Source organism: Bos javanicus, chromosome 11 (genome assembly GCF_032452875.1).
Source record: "Bos javanicus breed banteng chromosome 11, ARS-OSU_banteng_1.0, whole genome shotgun sequence".
NCBI lineage: Eukaryota > Metazoa > Chordata > Mammalia > Artiodactyla > Bovidae > Bos > Bos javanicus.
In genome coordinates, this window is record NC_083878.1 from 68,442,636 (window position 1) to 68,462,170 (window position 19,535).

The 19,535-nt window shown below is 41.7% G+C and overlaps 1 protein-coding gene and 1 pseudogene across 1 annotated transcript in view; both read left to right on the forward strand.

Annotated features, from left to right (window-relative positions):
- PCYOX1 (prenylcysteine oxidase 1) overlaps positions 1–19,535 on the forward strand; it is a 46,936-nt gene that overhangs the window by 138 nt on the left and 27,263 nt on the right. The gene's annotated exons all lie outside the window — the stretch shown is intronic.
- Positions 5–8,255, forward strand: LOC133257266 (phagosome assembly factor 1-like; annotated as a pseudogene).

Consider the following 19,535-nt stretch of genomic DNA (forward strand, 5'->3'; position numbering starts at 1 on the left):
ATTTCTTTTCTTTCATTTTGGTACGGTTGAATGGATGTTCCTACTTTTTCTGTATGAAAAATCTCACTTTAAAAAAATTTTTTTTGTTTTTTTTGGAATTTAAAAGAGTTTCCGGGAGTTTGCTAGTAGTCCAGTATTTAGGACTCCACGCTTTCACTGCCGAAATCAGGTTTAAACTCTGGTTAAGTATTCCCCAAGTCACGCGGCGCAGCCGGAAAAAAAAAGTAAGAGTTTCATTAAGAATTTGTCCTCTTGGTGTTAACCAAATTTTTGAGCCAGGAATATATTCCAGATCTTTGAGGAATTTTTCTTTATATTTGAATTTCCTTGGTATAATCAATGTACACTGGAAAATATTTAAGAAACAGTTATTAAATACAGATCAATCCAAGAGTTCTAAAACTGAAGGAATAAGAAGATATACAAATTTTTATCCTCTTCCAGGGAGGCAGAAAAATGTATGTCAGTATACTCATTACGCATTTTGTATTGCATTTTAAATTATGTAAAAAATTTTTTAAACATTGGGAAATGTACATGCCCAAAAATGTGATGTTTTCTTTGAAGTAGTTCATTTAGACTGCAGCATTTTTAGATAATCATTTTTGAAATTGAATTTAGACTCTGTGGTACATTGTTGGGATTTTATTCAAAGACATCAAGTAATAATATTTTGAGGGTGAACAATATAAATTTTTAAAATGTGTAATTCAGGAATTTCCTGTGGCCTAAAGGTTAGGGTTCTGGGGGTTTTTTTTTACTGCCATGGCCTCGGTTCAATCCCTGGTCTGGAAACTGAGATACTGTATACCATCAGTCAAAGGAAAAAAAGTGTATAATCCAATGGTTTTTTAGTATATTTACAGAGGTATGCACCCATTCTATAATCAGTTTTAAAACATTTTCACCCCCCCCACCAAAGGAAACCCTTACCAATTAGAAGTCACTCCCAATACCCCATCTCACTCCTCCTCCCCAATCCACTGATCTTCCCTCTCTACAGATTTGTCTGTTCTGAACATTTCACATTGTCCACAAAAAAATGATCAATGGTTAATCTAAGAAAGAAATAGAGGAACCTCCTTGGTGGTCCAGTAGTTAAGACTCTGTTCCCTCATCAGGGAACTGGATCCCATGTGCCACAACTAAGAATTCAAATGCCACAACTAAAGAGGCCACAGGCCACAACTAAAAATTATATATTATATATATATATGTCTCCTGCATATGGCAATTAAGACCTAGTGCAGCAAGATATTAAATAAATAGGTAATTAAAAAAAAAGAAATAGAGAATTTTATTCAAGCCAATTTATAATCAAGAGGATTCTAACCCAGGAGACAGTCTCTCAGCAAGCTCTGAGGATTTTCTGCCCATTAGAGGTTAGTGCTCAGGGCTGCCCCATGCTGCTGCTGGTGAGGGAGCTCCAGCCCTTGTGCACAGGAGGCCACCCCGGCCTGGTGGGCCCAATCAATGGTGGATCTGGAGGTGGTGCCTGAGCGCTCTCTGGGGAAAGAGCAATATGTATTGGCACTGGTCTCTTTTAAGCATGACCTCATCCATAACCTGACTCGGGAGAGGATCAAACTACTGTTCGAAGCTTTCAATCAGAAACTTAAGGTGATTCAAATATATCACTTGACTAATAGATAGGGAAACAGTGGAAACAGTGTCAGACTTTATTTTGGGGGGCTCCAAAATCACTGCAGATGGTGACTGCAGCCATGAAATTAAAAGATGCTTACTCCTTGGAAGGAAAGTTTTGACCAACCTAGATAGCATATTCAAAAGCAGAGACATTACTTTGCCAACAAAGGTCCGTATAGTCAAGGCTATGGTTTTTCCCGTGGTCATGTATGGATGTGAGAGTTGGACTGTGAAGAAGGCTGAGCGCCGAAGAATTGATGCCTTTGAACTGTGGTGTTGGAGAAGACTCTTGAGAGTCCCTTGGACTGCAAGGAGATCCAACCAGTCCATTCTGAAGGAGATCGGCCCTGGGATTTCTTTGGAAGGAATGATGCTAAAGCTGAAACTCCTCTTGCGAAGAGTTGACTCATTGGAAAAGACTCTGATGCTGGGAGGGATTGGGGGCAGGAGAAGAAGGGGACAACAGAGGATGAGATGGCTGGATGGCATCACTGACTCAATGGACATGAGTCTGGGTGAACTCCGGGAGTTGGTGATGGATAGGGAGGCCTGGCGTGCTCCAATTCATGGGGTCGCAAAGAGTCGGACATGACTGAGCTACTGAACTGAACTGAAAGTACAGTTAAACTATTGTGGTGTGCATTTTAATTGAGCAGATTGACCAGTCTTCGGTGCAACCCATCCTGGAGTGGACAACTCCACTGCACAGCTTTTTCAGCTCAACCTCAGAGGACTGTCTTTCTCTTTTCAGCTAGACTCATGCACCAAGTTTCCTGAGTATGAGCCCAATTTTGCCCATGTTCTGGCTTCTCTCCAGGTACCCCACAGAGCAACTGTGAGATGAATGTACATGTACAGTGGAAACAGCCTACAGGATACCGAGGCTCCCATGATGCCCCTGAGATGTTTCCCAGGCAACATGTATGCTGAGAGTGTAGATAATCTTTGATATGAAAGTGGATCCTCAGGTTTACAACTTTGCCTACTTGCCACAGGTGGGGACCCAACTTATTACCAGATGGCCCAGATGCAGGTATTTGAAATCTTAGTATATTTTGGCGATTCCTGCCAAGATGTTCTTAGCACGCTTGACTCTCCACACAAGGTCTTCTACAAGTCAGAAGACAAGATGAAGATTCTTTCTCCTTCGCCTCACAAGCAAGTTCCATCCAAGTGTAATGACTACGGTTTCTTTTTGGCTGCTCTGAGTCTTCCTTAACAGCTTGTGAACTGTTTTGTTGTGGAGCACAGGCTCTAGAGCATGTGGGCTTAGTTTCCCTGGGCTATGTGGGATCCCACCAGGGATGGGACCCATGTCCTGCTTTGGAACGTGGATTCTTAGGTACTGGACCACCAGGGAAGTCCCATGACTGCTTTTTAACTACTTCACTCTCAGAATGAACATCTGCTTTGATGGGAATACACACAAAATGAAGAGGTTTGTCCTACACACCAGTTACCCTAGACATTATAATTTTAATATGTATCACTACAGTGAATTCAAGATTCCACTATCTGTAAAGAGAGAAAACACAGAGGGTCAGACAGAAACACACATGACCTACAGCAAGTGGGACAACATTCAGGAGCTTCTGGGCCATCCTGTGGGGTGGGGGTGGGGGTGGGGGGAACCTGTTGTCTTGCACAAGTCCTCCTGCCCAAACAATTCCAACCCATTTGGCTCCACATTCTGCTTTGGCCTTAAACAGGTGGTCTCTGAGGTCAGGCAGAACAGCCACATTGCCTTGGTAACTCCCTATGGCCCTCCAGGCTTGGTGCCCACCTGAGAACCATGGAGCTGTACTCTAGGAACATCAGGACCCATGAAACTGCTACTCCATGAAACTGTACCACATACTATTCAGCAGGCCACCCTGTGGGTTTTCCTGGACACCTCGCCAGTGTGGAAGGGCTATTGTGATATGTTAAGGTGGGGCTCAGGCTGGGTGCTCTGCCATGAGGTGAGAGGTCCAGATATTCCTCTGTCCCCCATTCTCACCTGCTGGTGCCAACAGGGGACACAGACTACAAAGAGAAGTGCAACTGTGCATCTTGATACCCAGACCCAGGACCTCTCAACTAACATGTAAGGAGACAGGGCTCTGTCTTTCCTGTCCCATGCACCCTGGGAAAAGTCTTTTTGGGGACTCTTTCTGTGATTGAGGACACAGGCATTCAGGATAAGAACAAGGTCCTGCCTTTGGCCCAGCATGGCCATGTGACCATTAAGGCAAGCAGGGAGCATGCCCATAGTACTTAGTGGTGACTTTTTTTGCACTACATCCACATTAGTTACTTGATGAGCTGGTGGTGGCCAGGATGGCCCACCTACCCTTCCCTGTTTCTTTCTTGTATGTGCTCCCTGCCAGGCCTAGTGGGCACACCCAACTGGTTGAAACACAACTTTCTACCATCAAGGTATGTGCCCAGACCTGGTTCCCACTGCTCTTGGAGCCAGCCTGAAAAGTTGCCTGTTTCCTGACTCTTCCCCAACCTGGCTGGTAGGACTGCATGTTTCCATCCTGTTTGCCTCTTTCATTTAATGCCAAGGTTTTAGCTAAAGACATCTTCCTTCTTTTGCGTGTGTTTCAGCATTCTGTTCTGCACTGTGGGCTTGGCTCTCCTGCCCTGACTCTGGACAGTGTCTCCTGGCCAGGCCCATTCATGGTGCAAGGCCTCTGGGGCTCAAGGAGGGCTGGGCTGCTCAGTCTCTCTGTGGGATTTGCTAAAGAAAGTAGCATATGTGTTTTAAAAAATTAATCCTTTTGAAAAGAATTGAGAAGTTTATAATTTTACCCTGTTTTTAATATTTTGGCTTAGCAACTTGTGACACATAGATGAGAATTTTGAGAGTTTTCACCTGTGTGTACAGATTTTTGTAAGTACAACTCTTTTGTAATAAACTTATGTACAGCCTCACCCTGTAGAGTTTTTAACAACGAGTGTGCAGAGGACCTGCCCTGGGCTCCTTTGTGGCGCCCGGGCCGATAGCCAAGCTTATGTGGCATTCCCATAACTTTGTGACTGATTGTTTTCCTATGTAGACTGTGGCCTGGCCAAAGACCCGCACACATCCCGCTCTGGGGCAGCCAGAACTGTTCCCATCCTCCTAGAATGAGGGAACATTCCTCATGCCCTGCCCATAGTCCTCCTCCTATGGCTTCAGCAACAGCTCACCTTGTGCTGTTGCTGGAATGTTAGCACTTAAAAAAAAAAAAGAAAAAGAAATTAATACAAAGTTATATACATTTTGAAGACAAAACAAATGATGACAGTTTGCATCGTCCAAATCTGCATGTACAGATGCAGATTAAGGATTAAGAAAGAAATGTGGGAATTCCCAGGAGGTCCAGTGGTTAGGACTCAGTGCTTTCGTTGCCCAGGACTGTGTTCAATCCCTGGTTGGGGAACTAAAATCATGCATGGTGTATGGTACACCCCAAAAATAATAATAATAAATAAAATAAGAAGAACATTTGAGCTAGAAATGAAAACCCTCTTCAGTTGAGAAGGAAAAGAAATAAAACATCCCCATGCTCAATCCCTCACGTTATATCCTAAGGAATTACTTTTCTGGTGCCAGAAATACTTGCTCTTTACCATCAAGCAGGAATTCCTGTGTCTTTTAAGGAAATCTGGTTAACACATAATTGCGGAAGCACAGTGCACACTAAAGAGAAGTAGTGGCCTAAGTGAGCAGAGAGAGTTTTATGTTTAAATTTTTTTGTCGTGCCTTAAAAATGATTTTATTTCATTAACTCCTTCTTTTGATCCTTAATCTTTTGATAGGAGGCATTTGGTAATCAAATATTTGGTTCCTTGATGCCACCCAGAATGGTTGCTTACCTGCTCTAGGACCATCATATCCCTCCATTCCTGGTTCTAAAAGTCTGCTCTTTCTTTCCTTTTAGGGGGGATTGTACTAGTAGAGGGGCTTCTTCTGTGGCTGAGTGGTAAAGAATCTGCCTGCAGTGCAGGAGCCACAGGAGACTCGGGTTTGTCCCCTGGGTTGGGAAGACCCTCTGGAGGAGGACAAGGCAACCTACTCCAGTATTATTTCCTGGAGAATCCCATGGATGGAGGAGCCTGGTAGGCTGCAGTCCATGGGGTCGCTAAGAGTCGGAAATGACTGAGCAACTTCACTTTCACTTTTCACTTTCATGCATTGGAGAAGGAAATGGCACCCCACTCCAGTACTCTTGCCTGGAAAATCCCATGGACGGAGGGCCTGGTGGGCTGTAGTCCATGGGATTGCTAAGAGTCGGACACGACTGAGCGACTTCACTTTCACTTTTCACTTTCATGCATTGGAGAAGGAAATGGCAACCCACTCCAGTGTTCTTGCCTGGAGAATCCCAGGGATGGGGGAGCCTGGTGGGCTGCGGTCTATGGGGTCTCACAGAGTTGGACACGACTGAAACGACAGCAGCAGCAGCAGTACTAGTAGAGGGGCTTCCTCTGTGGCTGAGTGGTAAAGAATCTGCCTGCAATGCAGGAGCCACAGGAGACTCGGGTTTGTCCCCTGGGTTGGGAAGACCCCCTGAAGGAGAACAAGGCAACCCACTCCAGTATTATTGCCTGGAGAATCCCATGGACACAGAAGCCTGGTAGGGTATAGTCCATAGTGTCTAAGAAGAGTTGGACAGGACTGAAGCGAATTAACACGCATGCATGTACATATTGGTAGAATGTCTGGCAAGGACTAACGGTCAATCCAAATTGTCCAATAGAACTTAAGCCAGTTTTACATTGTATATGCATTGTGAATGTTCATTATTTTATAGGGAACTATAGATGTGATCAATAATTTCAAGCAGTTTAGATGTTACTGTCTTAGTAGAAGTTGGTGATACACAGCATGAAATGCAGGAAGCCATCACTTTATAAGTCACACAAACTGTAATCAAAATTACCATCAATAATAACAATGCCAGGGACTTCTCTGTGGTCCAGTGGGTAAAACTCTGTGCTCCCAATGCAGGGGGCCTGGGTTCGATCCCTGGTCAGGGAATTACATCCTGCATGTTGCAACTAAGACACATGAAAATTGAAGATGCCCTGTGCTGCAACTAAGACCTGGTGCAGTCAAATAAATAAATATATTAAAACGAGTAACAATACCGTTAGTAAAGATACGACCTCTTCCTTCCCAAACCAAACCATTTTCCTCGCATCTCCCCTAAACTCGAAAGAAGGTCATTCAGAGTGGAAATTGAAGCCTTCATTTGTGTCACAATATGGGTTATATTAGAAGCCTCTTGGGAAGCAGTTAAAAATATCCAGGGCCACGGAATTTTCTCATCATGGAAACTTATGAATTAAGCAAGCTAATGACTTGGTTACTATCATTTAAGGCTTGCTGGGTGAGTTTTGTTAAAGTCTCTGTGAATGATGACATCTTCAAATGAAGGAATAAATTCGTTGACTAAGTGATCATACCAGTGGAAGACTGATCCCTGTGTGTTCACTTTAAAGGCAGATTGACAGGGGCAGTTTCAAAGGCTACCTCCTCTACGTGACCTTGAGCATGAGTAAAACTAATAGTGCATCTTTCTAACCAGCCTGGGGAGAGCCAAGGCCATAAATTTGTTCCATGAATTCACTGGATCTTAGTAGGAGCTAACTAATATTTTAGCATCTAGTGAAAAGGAGTATTTATGGCCATACTGCAAACAAATGTCATTAACTGGCTGGATAAGAGAGTCCCACTTAGTGATATCAGCAGTAGCTTATGCAGTCCTAGAGTATCTTTTTTCTAAAATAAAATTTCTAAGTGCCATCCAATTAGAGCCTTGGAGAGAAGTCCACTACAGTACACTAGGAAAAGTTGGACATAGGCTATTGACTGTAAAACAATTGAATTAATTTAAAACTCTACATAGGATTTGTGTCCGTGATAGAAAAAAGTTGGTTTATACAAAAGTCCAGGAAATCAGTAAAAAACTATAAATGATCATACACGTCAGGTCCAGCATCTTAGGATAGCTGTCTACCTCTGATATTATCTTCTTGTCCTAGTGTGGGTGTCCGTTTCCCTTCTATATGAGCAATGTATTAAAGTGAGTTGAAGTCAGCAGGTCTCTCTACCAGCCCAGTGCAGGACCCTTTTGAAGTGGGAAATAAGAATCCAAAAGTCAATTTCCTTCAGTTTTACTGTATGTGAGTTAGTTAAGAATACCTGGTAAGGATCTTCCATCTAGGTTGGAGATAATCCTTTAAATAATGCCTTTCCTAGTATGCATAATCTACCTGATTACAGGTCATGGGGTACTTGATCTTCACCCAAAGATAGATTTCTGTGATAAGCTTCAGAAAGAAGCTTAGAATGCTCTTGAAAAATTTAAAGTTAACAATAATATAGCATAGTAATGAGAAGCCATTCAGGAAATGAATGTTAGGCAGTAAATTAAAAAAAAAAATGAACACTAAAATTTAATATCCACAAAGTTATATTGTTGAAACATAATTTTTTTTCTCTCTAAAATTATCCTCATTTCCTGATTTGAGAGAATAGCATTGAAACGTGTATTATACATGAAACACATCGCCAGCCCAGGTTCAATGCATGAGACAGGGTGCTCGGGACTGGTGCACTGGGATGACCCTGAGGGATGAGATGGGGAGGGAGGTGGGAGGGGGCTTCAGGATAGGGGACACATGTACACCCATGGCTGATTCATGTCAATGTATGGCAAAAACCACTACAATATTGTAATTAGTCTCCAATTTAAGTAGATAATTTTTTAAAAATAAAAAAATAAAAGGTATCTGGAAAAATAAAATTATCCTCATTTCCACCAAATATAGCCAAATTAAGACTAATTTGTTTGCAAAATAAACCTGGTTTCAATAATTTGTCTTGATTATTCACGTAAGGCACTAGTGATAAAGAACCTGCCTTCCAGTGCAGGAGACATAAGAGATGTGGCTTTGATCCCTGGGTCAGGAAGATCCCCTGGAGGAGGGCATGGCAGTTCACACCAGTATTCTTGCTTAGAGAATCTCATGGACAGAGGAGCCTGGCAGGCTACAGTCCATAGGGTTGCACAGGGTCGGACATGACTGAAGCAACTTAGCAGCAGCAATTGATTCTATAGGCTCTTTAAATTGGCTTTTCTGGAAGTTTTCATAAGGAATCTCAGGCTGAATGTTTAAAAGGATTCTCAAGGGCGGGAAAGCCACCCCAAGGGCTTGCTATTAGATTCTGACTGCGCAGTATCTATAGATTTGGGTGAATTCCTGTCTTCTAGTGGTCTCCAGAATATCTGGAGATTCCTTTACCAGCCAGGAGGTGGAGTTCTTTCTTTACCTAGTAAGGCTGCTGAGAACCCTGCAAGCAGAGTACCAGGTTGTTTCCAAGAGGCTTTATGGTGTCATAAAGTTCACGTTAGATCTTCAAAGCTGTTTGGTCATATTTGATTCTATAAATACCCTGTAATGCGACATTTAAATAAAAGCCAAAGTAATATTACCAGTGTTTCCAGTTATGCACTCTTATAAGAAAACTTCTCAAATAACTATATTGCTTAAAAATAAGAATATTCATTAAGAGTTTCCAAATTCTGGAATGAGCAGTTATGGAGAAAGGATAAATATTTAAATTCTGCTTAAAAAGGTACAAGTTTCCCTGGTGCCTCAGATGGTAATCTGACAGAATTACCTGGTGCCTCAGATAGAATCAGCCTGCAATGCAGAAGACCCTGGGTCAGGAAGGTCCCCTGGAGAATGGAATGGCTACTCCACTGTTTTTGCCTCCAGAATTCCATGGACAGAGGAGCCTATGGACAGTCCATAGGGTTGCAAAGAGTCGGATACGACTGAGTGACTAACACCAAGTTGCTATAAGTCTTTATTAGCTTAAGGGGAAAGATTTCCTTAAAACTGGAAAACAAATATTGAAAGCCAATAATATTTCAGACAAAAAGTCATAAAAATTATATTCATCAGTCCATTCAGTCCTGTTGTAGCTAATTCTTGTTGATCTTGATTGTCTGTTAAGAGTTTATGAAACCATCATCGGTTTTCCATTAGAATTCTTTAATTTCTTACTCAGATTAGTGGTATGATTTGAAAGTTATTAGAAACTGTACTTGTCAAAAGGTCCTTACTAAGAATATTCTTGAAGATGAAATATCTTTTTCCAAAGTATCAGAGAGCAACAATAGCTGTCTGTTAAATGACAAAAGACTTTAAAAGGGGTGGTTAAAGATCTATTTACAATACAATTGATGAAAGAATCTTGGTTTCATCAGATCAAGTTCTTTTTCTTGCTAATTTTTTTTAACATATAATAAGACCTTATTTGACTTATAGTAATGCCCATCACTTCATGGGAAATAGATGGGGAAACAGTGTCAGACTTTATTTTTTGGACTCCAAAATCACTGCAGATGATGATTGCAGCCATGAAATTAAAAGACGCTTACTCCTTGGAAGGAAAGTTATGACCAACCTAGATGGCATATTAAAAAGCAGAGACATTACTTTGTCAACAAAGGTCCGTATAGTCAAGGCTATGGTTTTTTCAGTGGTCAAGTACGGATGTGAGAGTTGGACTGTGAAGAAAGCTGAGCACCGAAGAATTGACGCTTTTGAACTGTGGTGTTGGAGAAGACTCTTGAGAGTCCCTTGGACTGCGAGGAGATCCAACCAGTCCATCCTGAAGGAGATCAGCCCTGGGTGTTCATTGGAATGACTGATGCTGAAGCTGAAACTCCAGTACTTTGGCCACCTCATGCGAAGAGTTGACTCGTTAGAAAAGACCCTGATGCTGGGAGGGATTGGGGACAGCAGGAGAAGGGGACGACAGAGGATGAGATGGCTGGATGGCAGCACCAACTCGAGGGACATGAATTTGGGTAAACTCCGGGAGTTGTTGATGGACAGGGAGGCCTGGCGTACTGCGATTCATGGGGTCGCAAAGAGTCAAACATGACTGAGCGACTGAACTGAGGTGAACTGAACTGAAAACTGTTTTTGAGTATTTTTCAAATCATATGAACCTAAAATTCATTTGAATTAGTTTCTTTTCTATTTCTGAGTATTTACGTAAGAGTTTAATTTTCTTTAAGCCAATTAAATACAGTTAATTTACAAGTTAATTTTGGTAAAGTCATTCACAGTAAAGGTATATCATATCTATAACTTACATACATACAGGACTTCCCAGGTGGCTCAGTGGTGGAAAATCCACCTGCCAATGCAGGAGCCACAGGAAACATGGATTTGATCCTTTCCTGGAGGAGGAAATGACAACCCACTCCAGTATTGCAGAGTCCGACGTGAATGAGCACGCACACATATATAGACAGACACAACCAGAGATTTCATGACTTCATTTTCAAATCTAGTCATGAATCAGGGATTACAGTATAAACTCACTGGTTTGTAAATAGCAATTGGAGTGCATGCATGCTAAATTGCTTCGATTGTGTCTGGTTCTGTGCAACCCTGCCAGGCTCCTCTGTCCATGGGATTCTCCAGGCAAGAATACTGAACCGGGTTGCCATGCCCTCCTTCAGGAGATCTTCCTGACCCAAGGATCAAACCCACATCTCTTTTGTCTCCTGCATTGGCAGGCAGGTTCTTGACCACTGTGCCATCTGGGAAGCCCCAAAATTGGAGTAGTTAATTTTATTTGCGTGAGTTTAAAAAGGCCTCCTTGCCATTTTTTTCTTCTTAGTCTCAGGAATTGCAGATGGTTTAGATAGGAGTAAGCTAAGACTTCCTGAGAGCCTTGGTAGAAAATTTACATATCAAGGCTTAGGGAGAGAAAAGCGAGTTCCTCCTAGAAGAACTTGTTCCGTTAGGGTCTGAATTCTGAAAAGATGTTGATCAAGCTGGCATTATGTAAATGCATGTGCAAAGCCAGCCTGGAAAGGTGAGAAGAGCCCCATCTTAGTCATTTTGGGGGCGCAACATTCCTCAGTTCCCAAATAAATAAGCATTTGCAAGTATTTTGTTCATATTTCAGTTCAGTTCAGTTGCTCAGTCGTGTCCGACTCTATGACCCCATGGACTGCGGTACACCAGACTTCCCTATCCATAAGTGTTGTACATAAGCCCTACTGGGGTGCCCATAGGTGCCTGTCAGCGAGCTGTTAGGCTTTCGAGGAACAATTTCCTATTATTAATTTGGTACCCTAACTCAGATACGATCTGAACAATTTTCTGAGAAGAGTGTGGTGGATCAGATGTGTACTGTTTCTGAGTTTAAGCTCCCCAAAGAGTTAGCCTTGGATTTTTGACTCTTTGACATGTCTCTGTTTTTCCCTCTGGTAGTTTAAAACTGCTTTGGGTGCTCAGGGCACTAGATGATCAGTCTTTACATCGTGCGTCTCAGGAAGAGCAGCATTTCCTTAATGGTTGTGCTGGGATTCCCTGTGAGACTGGTCCACGTTGGAAGGATTGATCTTCAGATGCTTCCACTAGGTTCTCAGTTGCCTGAGGACACCTTGTGGCCAGAAGGAGCAAATGTCCCTTTTCTTCAGAGCAGAATAATTCACCTTTTATTTCACTAGCAGTTTGTTCAGACCATGTATCTACTTGTTTGTCAATTAAGCCAGATTTAACAAAAACATGGCCACCTATGTTTCCTTGAGCACTCCACTCATATCCCACTATGTCCCTGCCTAAGAAACGTACAAGTGCCCCTTAAGTCTCCAAGAATAAAATTTTCAGGTCATCATTTGATATGATTTGGGGCTTCCCTGGTGGTTCAGTGGCTGACTTTGTGCTCCCAATGCAGTGGTCCTGGGTTCGATGCTTGGTCAGGGAACTAGATACTACATGCTGCAATTGAGTTCACAGGCTGCAACTAAAAGTTCCCGCGTGCAGCAGTGAAGACCCGGTACAGCCAAATAAGTAAATATTTAAAGCCAAACAAACAGTAAGATCTCAGCATGAGAACTCATCGGGATACCTGCAGAGTACTGAGAAGGCAGCTGCAAAGAGTTCCTAGAATATGCCACGATGTATTCAGTGGCAAATTGAATAAATGACCATAAATAGCATTCATTGACATAGATTCAAGGTCCACTGTTCTTGTTTTATTATTATTGTTTTTGTACCTCTTAATCTCACTTATCTATTTCATTCCTGCTCATGACCTCCACCTCTGACAACTACCTGATCATTCTCTGTATCTACAACTCTGTTTCTGTTTTGTTATGTTTATTCATTTGTTTGTTTTTTAGATTCCACACATGTGTGTAATCATACAGTACTTCTAAATCCATTCATCTATTGATGGGCACTTAAGATGCTTCCGTATCGTGGCTGTTTGTAAATAATCCTGCAGTGAACATGAAGGTGCACATATCTTTTTGAATTTTTTTTTTTCTGGTAAATACTCAGAAGTGAAGCAGTTGAATTGTATAGTAGTTCTGTTGTAATTTTTTGGTGGGGGGCAGCCATGTTGCACAGCTGGTGTGTTTTTTTTTTTTTTTCTACTATCCAAATGGTTTACCACAGTGGCTGCACCAGATTACACACCCACCTACAGTGTACAAGGGTTTCCTTTCTTCTGCATCCTCACCAAAAGTTATTATTTGTTGACATTTTTTTTTTTTGGCTGTGCTGCTTGACTTACGGGATCTTAGTTCCCCAGCCAGGTATTGAACCTGGGCCCTCAGCAGTGGGAGTCTTAACCACTGGACCATGAAGGAAGTCCTGGTGAGTGGGATGTTAACATCACTACTATTACTGCATTTCAGTCAATGTCTTCCTTAGGTCTGTTATTATTTTATATCTGTTTTTCCCCCTATACTACAAATAATGTTGCAATAAGCATCCTAGGATATATATCCTTGTAACTAGCTCTTTTATTTCTATAGAATAGATTTCGTATTTGGAAATTTTTCAGAAATTTGGGATTTTTGAAATACGTGTTATCTCTCTCTACATATCTTAATAACTAATGTTTTTAAAAGGTTTTATTCATTTACATCCACATGAACAAAGTCAGTTCCTGAGATCATCAACTACTTCATCTCATTTTCTTCTGCATTAAATTGTTTTTAGTCTTAATTTTTGCTAATATGAACAATTAAGACTTGTATCTCCCTGTTTAAGATCAAGTGCATTCATCTAAAGTACTACTTTCCTTAAGCTTCCCTTGTGGCTCAGCTGGTAAAGAATCTGCCTGCATCGTGGGAGACCTGAGTTCGATCCCTGGCTTGGGAAGATCCCCTGGGGAAGGGAAAGGCTACCCACTCCAGAATTCTGGCCTGGAGAATGCCATGGACTGTATAGTCCATGGGGACTGTATAATCCATGGGGTCACAAAAAGTCAGACAAGACTGAGTGACTTTCACTTTCAAACTGCTGCTGGAGTTTAGCATCTCTTCATGTGTGTTTTTTTGACCAATGGTACTAGCTTTCTCTTTTTTGATTTGCCTTTTATATACCTGCTGATAAGTCACTTCAGTTGTGTCCGACTTTGTGCGACCCCATAGATGGCAGCCCACCAGGCTCCCCCATCCCTGGGATTCTCCAGGCAATTTATTTTATATACCTAGTGTATTTATATTGAGTTGTTTACCTCTTTCTATCCATATGTAGAGCTCTGTGTGTATTTCTGATATAAACTACAATCTTGCCTGTCACATTAGTGACAGATTTTTTTCTCATGTCTTTTTAAAAACTTTAAAAATTCTATCTCTAGCTATCTGAGAATGTTTAAGTTTTATGGAATCAGATGTGTTTATCTTTTCATATTGCTTCTGAATTTTCTGTGTTGTTGCCACATCCAGCACAGCGAGTGAGAAAGACCGGAAACAGGGGCAAGCGCAATGAAAGGACAGGCACGTCTAATTTGGCAATCGAGGAGTTGGGGCCTTCCTGTTCTCCATGGCAGGAAGAGAGAATGGCTCCTTTCAGCCCACACTTTTATTACCAGAAGTCACATGAGATCATTAGGGAATAGCTATACTGGGGAGCTTGATTAATGAAGGCTCTGCTGTTGATCAGGAATATCTTGTTTTGTTTCCATGAGGACAGATGCAGGGGTGGGCAGTGAATGGAGCAGAGAGCATGTCCCGCCCCAAAAATGTCCCTTCAGCATGCTTGCTAGGACAATCAGGAGGGAACAGTTTGCCGCACCCTCAAGTCATGGGGCAGGTCCTGGTCTATGCCCCACCAGGCTGCAACATGCTGTCTAAGACAGAGTAAGTAATCATTTAGACTACTTAGAATAAGAAAGAAATGAGCTATGGGGAAATGAGAAGGTAGAAAATGAATTTCTTCAAGGTGGTTTGAAAGAAAGAAACATGGAGCTTTGGCAGAGTTATAAATATCAGTGTTGTCAAAGATAAAAAAAAGTTGGACAATATTTAAAGTTTAAATTGTAGTCAATAATATAGTATCACAATAGGGGAAGGTTCAGTTTGAATACAATGTGGACACTAATTAAGTTTAAATTTGTATTAGTAATATACTATTGCAATACAGAAATTCCAATGTGAGTTGAAATCAATTTCAATTTGTACAGGGGCTTCCCTGATACCTCAGTTTGCGCCCCATTCCTGTATTCTTGAGCTTCCATTGTGGCTCAGCTGGTAAAGAATCCTCCTGCAATGCAGGAGACCTGGATTCAATACCTGGGTTGGGAAGATCCCCTGGAGGAGGGAAAGGCTACCCACTCCAGTATTCTGGCCTGGAGAATTTCATGGACTGTATAGTCCATGGGATTGGAAAGAGTTGGACACAACTGAGCGACTTTCACTTCACTTCAGTTTGTACAGAGATGATCTGCTCTTTTAGAAAGGCACAGAGGATAAAGGGAGTGGAATGATTTGGAGCTCAGTAGTACTTTTGAACTGTGGTGTTGGAGAAGACTCTTGAGAGTCCCTTGGACTGCAAGGAGATCCAACCAGTCCATTCTGAAGTAGATCAGCCCTGGGTGTTCTTTGGAAGGACTGATGCTAAAGCTGAAACTCCAATACTTTGGCCACCTCATGCGAGGAGTTGACTCATTGGAAAAGACTCTGATGCTGGGAGGGATTGGGGGCAGGAGGATAAGGGGATGACAGAGGATGAGATGGCTGGATGGCATCACCGACTCGATGGACGTGAGTCTGAGTGAACTCCGGGTGTTGGTGATGGACAGGGAGGCCTGGCGTGCTGCGATTCATGGGGTCACAAGAGTCGGACACGACTAAGCGACTGAACTGAACTGAACTGAGAGTCAAGGAAGTAAAGTTTTGGAAAATGAGAAGCAAGGGTTAGTTCAAGTGAAACTCACAGGGTTTCCTTAACTTGTGCTTATCATAGTTAGACTCATACCATTCCTAAGAGGCTAGAAGATAGGGGCTGTATCTCTCAGGTTGCTCAGTGATAAAGAATCCACCAATCAATGCAGGAGATGTGGGTTTGATCCCTGGGTCAGGAAGACCCCCTGGAGGAGGAAGTGGCAACCCACTCCAATATTCTTGCCTGGAGAATCCCACAGATAGAGGAGCTGGTTGAGCTACAGTCCATGGGGTTGCAAATAGATATGACTTAATGACAGCAGGCATGCACGTACTCAAAGTGTTTGCTGGAACAAACACTAACTTCTTTTTAAAAAAAATTTATTTGGCTGTGTTGGGTCTTAGTTGTGGCCTGTGGGATGTTCATTGCCTTATGCAGGATCTTTTGCTGAGGTACAAGGACTCACCAGTTACAGTGCATGGGCTCAGTAGTTGTACTGCGTTGGCTTAGTTGCTCCTGGGCATGTGGAATCTTAGTTCCCTGACTAGGGATGGAACCAATATCCCCTGCATTGCAAGGCAGCTTCTTAACCACTAGATTACCAGGGAAGTTCCCACAAAGTAATTTCTTTTGGCAGCTTTGTGTTTTCTCAGGCACTAAAAAGGGCACTAGGGTCATTCCCAAGGATGCAGCTTTGAGCTGTTAGCAACTATGTTAATGTTTTGTTCACTTTTTTTTTCATTTTTTTCATTTTACAGAAACAATTGACTTAGACCACTGTGTAAATTTAAGGTATACAACATAGTGATTTGACTTACAAAAATGACAGAATGATCTCTGTTTGTTTCCAAGGCAAACCATTCAATATCACAGTAATCCGAGTCTATGCCCCAACCAGTAACGCTGAAGAAGCTGAAGTTGAACGGTTCTATGAAGACCTACAAGACCTTTTAGAATTAACACCCAAAAAAGATGTCCTTTCATTATCAGATCAGAGCAGATCAGATCAGTCGCTCAGTCATGTCCAACTCTTTGTGACCCCATGAATCGCAGCATGCCAGGCCTCCCTGTCTATCACCAACTCCCGGAGTTCACGCAGACTCACGTCCGTTGAGTCAGTGATGCTATCCAGCCATCTCATCCTCTGTCATCCCCTTCTCCTCCTGCCCCCAATCCCTCCCAGCATCAGAGTCTTTTCCAATAAGTCAATTCCTCGAATGAGGTGGCCAAAGTACTGGAGTTTCAGCTTTAGCATCATTTCTTCCAAAAAAATTCCCAGGGCTGATCTCCTTCAGAATGGACTGGTTGGATCTCCTTGCAGTCCAAGGGATTCTCAAGAGTCTTCTCCAACACCATAGTTCAAAAGCATCAATTCTTCAGCGCTCAGCCTTCTTCACAGTCCAACTCTCACATCCATACATGACCACAGGAAAAACCATAGCCTTGACTAGACAGACCTTTGTTGGCAAAGTAATGTCTCTGCTTTTGAATATGCTATCTAGGTTGGTCATAACTTTCCTTCCAAGGAATAAGAGTCTTTTAATTTCATGGCGCACTCACCATCTGTAGTGATTTTGGAGCCCCCCAAAATAAAGTCTGACACTGTTTCCACTGTTTCCCCATCTATTTCCCATGAAGTGATGGGACCAGATGCCATGATCTTCATTTTCTGAATGTTGAGCTTTAAGCCAACTTTTTCACTCTCCACTTTCACTTTCATCAAGAGGCTTTTAGTTCGTCTTCACTTTCTGCCATAAGGGTGGTGTCATCTGCATATCTGAGGTTATTGATATTTCTCCCAGCAATCTTGATTCCAGCTTGTGTTTCTTCCAGCCCAGCGTTTCTCATGATGTACTCTGCATATAAGTTAAATAAGCAGGGTGACAATATACAGCCTTGACGTACTCCTTTGCCTATTTGGAACCAGTCTGTTGTTCCATGTCCAGTTGTAACTGTTGCTTCCTGACCTGCATACAGAGTTCTCAAGAGGCAGGTCAGGTGGTCTGGTATTCCCATCTCTTTCAGAATTTTCCACAGTTGATTGTGATCCACACAGTCAAAGGCTTTGGCATAGTCAATAAAGCAGAAATAGATGTTTTTCAGGAACTCTCTTGCTTTTTCGATGATCCATCAGATGTTGGCAATTTGATCTCTGGTTCCTCTGCCTTTCCTAAAACCAGCTTGAACATCAGGAAGTTCATAGATCATATATTGCTAAAGCCTGGCTTGGAGAATTTTGAGCATTACTTTACTAGTGTGTGAGATGAGTGCAATTGTGCAGTAGTTTGAGCATTCTTTGGCATTGCCTTTCTTTGGGATTGGAATGAAAACAGACCTTTTCCAGTCCTGTGGCCACTGCTGAGTTTTCCAAATTTGCTGGCATATTGAGTGCAGCACTTTCACAGCATCATCTTTCAGGATTTGAAATAGCTCCACTGGAATTCCATCACCTCTACTAACTTACATTCCTAGTACTTATTTATTTTGTAACTGGATGTTCATACTTAATGACTGACTGCATCCAGTTTTCCCTCTCCATATCCACCTCTGGTACCAAAAATCTGATCTCTTTTTCTAAGAATTTGTTTGTTTTGAAATGTAAGTTACCTATAGTACTGTTACTGTTAAATACAGTACCAGTACAGTACCAATACTGTTGGGTCCTGCTGTATAATGTAGTGATTCAATATTTCCAAACATTAAAAAGTAGTCACCACGATAATTCTAGTCATAAGTCAATGTACAAAGATACTGCATAGTTTGACTGTAATCCCCACACTGTATGTTTCTACCTGTTACTCATTTATTTCACAACTGGAAATGTATAACTTTTTAATCGCCCTCACGTGTTTCTTTCCTCTCCCCAGTCCCTCCCCAATGACAATCACTTCTTAACTGTGTGTTATCTATGATACTGTTTCTGTTTTGTTATGCTTGTTCATTTGTTTTGGCTTTTATTTTTTTTTTAATTAAATTTATTTATTTAGGCTGCTGCATGACTTGTGGAGTGTTAGTTCCCTGACTAGGGATTGAACCCAGGTCCAGCAGTGAGACTGTGGAATCCTAACCACTGGATCACCAGGGATTTCCTTGTTTTGTTTTGTTTTTTAGATTCCACATATAAGTGAAATCATACAGTATTTGTTTTTCTCTGTCTGGCTTATATCACATTGCATAATACCTTCGAGGTCCCTCGATGTTGCAGATGACAAGATTTCATCCTTTTTTATGGCTGAGAAATATTCCATTATTTATACCACATCTTCTTTATCCATTCATCTATTGATAGACATTTAGGTTGCTTCTGTATTTTGGCTACTATAAATAATACTGCAGTGATCATAGGGGTTTATACATGTTTTCTAATTAGTATTTTAATTTTCTTTAGATTAATATCTAGAATTGGATTGCTGGGTCCAAGTAGTTCTATTTTAATTTTGTGAAGAGTTTCTGTAGTATTTTCCACTACAGTGGCTGCATCAATTTACTTTCTCACTGATACTGTACAAAGATTCCTATTCTTTACATCCATGCCAACATTTATGATTTCTTGTCTTTTTTATAATAGCCATCTGACAGGTATGAGGAGATATTTCATTGTGGTTTTGATTTGCATTTTCAAATGGTTGGCAAAGTTGACGCTCTTCATGTACTTGTTGGTCATCTGTATGTCTTCTTCGGAAAAATGTCTGTTCAGA